The following is a 4,955-nucleotide window of genomic DNA, read 5'->3' on the forward strand; positions in this document are numbered from 1 at the left end:
AGAGATGACCATCCCTGCAGTATCCAAGTCAGGTGAAGGCATCTATAAATCTAATAAAGGAGAGTTACCAGAGAGCTTAGTGACTGTGAGAGGTGAGAAACGGTTATGATCACATTACCTTTTCATAATATCTGTGGTCATCAGTGATATGTAGTGTGAAAAAGCAGACTGTAGGTTTGGAGTTGCAAGCTCAAGCTGGTCATCTGATCTCAAGTTAGATGTCAAATATATAATGTATCTACAGAATTGTTTCACTTTGTCCACTACTTTATTTATTTTCTATAACTACCTCAGAGTCTGATGGTGATTTGCTGTTCTCTCTCCAGGCATAACTCCTGGACCCTCTACATCAGTCCTAGTAGTAGTGGTTGTGGGCCTGGTTGTTGCTGGTGTTCTACTGGCCATTCTCCTGGTACTGGTACCATGTGAGACTTTTATCCATTCTCATTTAACTTTTTAGTTCATGTTTAGGAGAAAAATGTCTGAACAACCTGGACCCCCAACAGGACCAAGGATCTACCCAGGGCCAGGCTCCTGATGCTGGGTATACACGTCTGCAGCATGGTCAGTCTCTCAGCCCAGATCACTATCACTCTCCTCTCTCTGTAACTTAATCCACTGACTTTTCACCATCCACTTTGTATACAACATGTTACTGTACTTTATGTCCCTAGGCAATCTGAGGGATAACCAACCAATTAATATTTCTCTCTCTTCTTTGACCAACAGGTGGCGCTAACATCTATGATACAATCACTCCCTCAGACAATTATGACAATGGTACTGTATACTGTATGTTAAATTTAGCATGAACACAGTATAGAGTTGTTGTTGCAGTTGTTCTTCATATGTTTAATATGACTAGCATACTAAGACTAAGTAGAGATATTAGTGTATTACCTGTATGTTTCAGATGCTGCTGCTGCTACTGCTGGACCAAGTGATGTGATGTACGCCCAGATTCAACTCAAAAAGTTGGACAAGAAAAAGACAAGTAATTCTCAACTGTCACATGAATTTATACAAAATGCAGCAGTGTTTTTTACTCATAAAAAAAGTCCTCCATGGGCCTCCCGAGTGGCTCAGCGGTCTAAGATACTGCATCGCAGTGCTTGAGGCGTTACTACAGATCCGGGTTCTATCCCGGGCTATTTCGCAGTCGGCCGCAACCGGAGACCCATGAGGCGGCACACAATTGGCAGAGTCGTCCGGGTTAAGGGAGGGTTTGGCCGGCAGCGATGTCCTTGTCCCATCGCGCTCTGACACAGTCGCCAGTTGTACAGTGTTTCCTCCGACACATTGGTGCGGCTGGCTTCTGGGTTAAGCGAGCATGTGTCAAGAAGCTGTGCGGCTTGGCAGGGTCATGTTTCGGAGGACGCATGGCTCTCATCCTTCGCCTCTCCCGAGTCCGTAAGGGAGTTGCATCGATGGGACAAGACTGTAGCTACCAATTGGGGAGAAAAAGGGGTAAAAAAAATAAAACAAAAAAAGTCCTCCTCAGAAATGCCAAGACAGGGAAGGCTACAGGTAAGACCCATTCTACACATGGGGGATTGGAAGTGATGCAGACAATTACATTGATAGAAGATACAATCTATCTGCAATATTAAGCTGATCCATTCCCCCCCCCCCCCAAAAAAAAAGACCCATTCTACAGGTTGGCAATCAGTGAAATCTAAATGTGGGATTTTGGAGTTTCGATGAAAATGCAGAATAAGGAATAAGCTATTTCCATCATTTGTTGACTGGAAATTTCAATTTTCAGCATCAACTGGACCTGTTGATGTGACCTATGCTGAGGTTGACCTTAAACAGAAGGCCAAAGCCAAGAAGAAGAAAGGTCAGACTAGACATCCCTCCTTCCATATTCCCCCTATCATAACCTCACACCTCTTTGAACCCATATTGACTAGCTGTATATTATTATGTATATAACTGTTCTATTATTCTGATGTTTATCCTCACCCCTTACAGAAACAGAAACCCCACCTGAGGCAGATTCGGTCTATTCTCAAGTGAAGCCAGTCACAGCCCCAGGTAAGACTAATAGCCATATGCTATTGATACTAATATGATACTAATATGGAACTAATGCTCTGATATCAAAGTATACTGTATCTATTTAAAGTATGTCTCTTTGTTTGATTCTTAAGAGTTTGTTTGACTGCATGTCCTAAACAACTTTGTGTGTTGATATGTTGCAGGTCCTTGAGGGGGGCAGGGATGGACGGATGGAAGGATGGAAGGATGGAGAGATGGAGGGATGGAAGGATGGATGGAGGGACACACCATCAGAGGAGTGTCACGATCGTCTGAAGGAGCGGACCAATACGCAGCGCGTGGAGTGAACATGATGACTTTATTTAATTAAAGCAACCACGAAAAAACAACAAATGACGATACGTGAAGTCCTCTGTAACACTGACAGAAACATGGAACAAAAACCCACCAACAAACAGTGAAACACAACAGTTTAAATATGGCTCCCAATCAGAGATAACGAGCCGACAGCTGACACTCGTTACCTCCGATTGGGAGTCACACGACACCAATCAACGACCTAGAAATAGACACCCAGAACTCCCAACCTAGAAATAAACGTGACAGACATGCAAACATAAACAATCACCCAAAACCCAACAAAACAACATACACCCTGGCTCAAATACACAAGTCCTGGAGCCAGAGTGTGACAGTACCCCCCCCTAAAGGTGCGAACTCCGGGCGCACCAGCATACAGTCTAGGGGAGGGTCTGGGTGGGCGTCTGTCCACGGTGGCGGTTCTGCCCCTGGTCGTGGTCCCCATCCCACCTTAGTCACCACCCGCTTCCCTAGCCTCCTCCACATGACCACCCCCCAACTAAACCCCACTGGGTTAAGGGGCGGCACCGGACTAAGGGGCAGCACCGGACTAAGGGGCAGTACCGGACTAAGGGGCAGTACCGGACTAAGGGGCAGTACCAGGCTGAATGGCGGATACTGGCTGGACGGCTCTGGTGGCTCCTGGCTGGTCGGCTCTGGCGGATCCCGGCTGGACGGCTCTGGCGGATCCCGGCTGGACGGCTCTGGCGGATCCCCGGCTGGACGGCTCTGGCGGATCCCGGCTGGACGGCTCTGGCGGATCCCGGCTGGACGGCTCTGGCGGATCCCGGCTGGACGGCACTGGCGGATCCCGGCTGGACGGCTCTGGCGGGTCCTGGCTGGACGACTCTGGCGGATCCTGGCTGGACGGCTCTGGCGGATCCTGGCTGGACGGCTCTGGCGGATCCTGGCTGGACGGCTCTGGCGGATCCTGGCTGGCTGGCGGATCCTGGCTGGACAGCTCTGGCAGATCCTGGCTGGACGGCTCTGGCGGATCCTGGCTGGACGGCTCTGGCAGATCCTGGCTGGTCGGCTCTGGCGGATCCCGGCTGGACGGCTCTGGCGGATCCCGGCTGGACGGCTCTGGCGGATCCCGGCTGGACGGCTCTGGCGGATCCTGGCTGGACGGCTCTGGCGGATCCTGGCTGGACGGCTCTGGCAGATCCTGGCTGGACGGCTCTGGCGGATCCTGGCTAGACGGCTCTGGCGGATCCTGGCTGGCTGACGGGTCTGGCTGCTCATGGCTGGCTGACGGATCTGGCTGCTCATGGCTGGCTGACGGATCTGGCTGCTCATGGCTAGCTGACGGATCTGGCTGCTCATGGCTGGCTGACGGATCTGGCTGCTCATGGCTGGCTGACGGATCTGGCTGCTCATGGCTGGTTGACAGATCTGGCTGCTCATGGCTGGCTGACAGATCTGGCTGCTCGTGGCTGGCTGACGGATCTGGCTGCTCATGGCTGGCTGACGGATCTGGCTGCTCATGGCTAGCTGACGGATCTGGCTGCTCATGGCGGGCTGACGGATCTGGCTGCTCATGGCTGGCTGACGGATCTGGCTGCTCATGGCTGGCTGACGGATCTGGCTGCTCATGGCTGGCTGACGGGTCTGGCTGCTCATGGCTGGCTGATGGTGCTGGCTGGGCGGCTAGCGGTGGAGGCGGACCCCAGCCTTGGATTGCAGTCATCACCTCCAGCAGGACGGCTCCCATCCGCATGAGCCGCTCCTGCCGGTCACGAACCCGAGCCTCCAGTCCAGCATAGGCTGCGTCGGCTCCTGCTGATTCCATAGCAGGTGTATGATTCTGTCTGGCGGAAGGCTCTAGCGGCTCCGGTCTGGCGGACGGCTCTGAAGGAACAGGCCGGGCTGGGCTGGTGACGCACCCCGTAGGATACGTGCGTGGAGCAGGAACAGGCCGGTCCGTACCGGGAACACACACCACTGGCCTTAACTGGGGATCAGGAACGGGCCGGACCGGACTGGTAACACACTTCAGTCTCTTATGCCGTGCGACAACAACTTCCCTCCCTCTACTCGCCAATGGCTCCCGTAATCCGATAGCCTTCTCTCCACATCTCCCTGTGGCAGCCTCCTGCTGCCCAGGCGCCCAAGCCATGTGCCCCCCCCAAAAATTTTTTTGGGTAGTACTCCCGGGCTTCCAGCCTTGCCTCCGTGCTGCCTCCTCATATCGCCTCCTCTCGGCTTTAGCTGCCTCCAGCTCTTCACGAGGGAGGCGATATTCTCCCGGTTGTGCCCAAGGACCCTTACCATCCAGTATCTCCTCCCATGTCCATGAATCCTTTATGGGTGGATATAAATCCTGTGTAGGTGGATCCTGTTGCCGCTTGACACGCTGCTTGGTCCTTTTATGGTGGGTTTTTCTGTCACGATCGTCTGAAGGAGCGGACCAATACGCAGCGCGTGGAGTGAACATGATGACTTTATTTAATTAAAGCAACCACGAAAAAACAACAAATGACGATACGTGAAGTCCTCTGTAACACTGACAGAAACATGGAACAAAAACCCACCAACAAACAGTGAAACACAACAGTTTAAATATGGCTCCCAATCAGAGATAACGAGCCGACAGC

General features: G+C 52.1%; 1 long non-coding RNA gene across 1 annotated transcript; it reads left to right on the top strand.

The window, feature by feature from the left end:
* Positions 1-490: 490 nt before the first annotated feature.
* LOC123491365 lies at positions 491-991 on the top strand. The gene is made up of 3 exons (XR_006661301.1): positions 491-564; positions 730-780; positions 914-991. It is a non-coding gene; the product is annotated as an uncharacterized LOC123491365 (long non-coding RNA).
* Positions 992-4,955: the final 3,964 nt, after the last annotated feature.

This window comes from Coregonus clupeaformis, chromosome 8, assembly GCF_020615455.1.
Source record: "Coregonus clupeaformis isolate EN_2021a chromosome 8, ASM2061545v1, whole genome shotgun sequence".
NCBI lineage: Eukaryota > Metazoa > Chordata > Actinopteri > Salmoniformes > Salmonidae > Coregonus > Coregonus clupeaformis.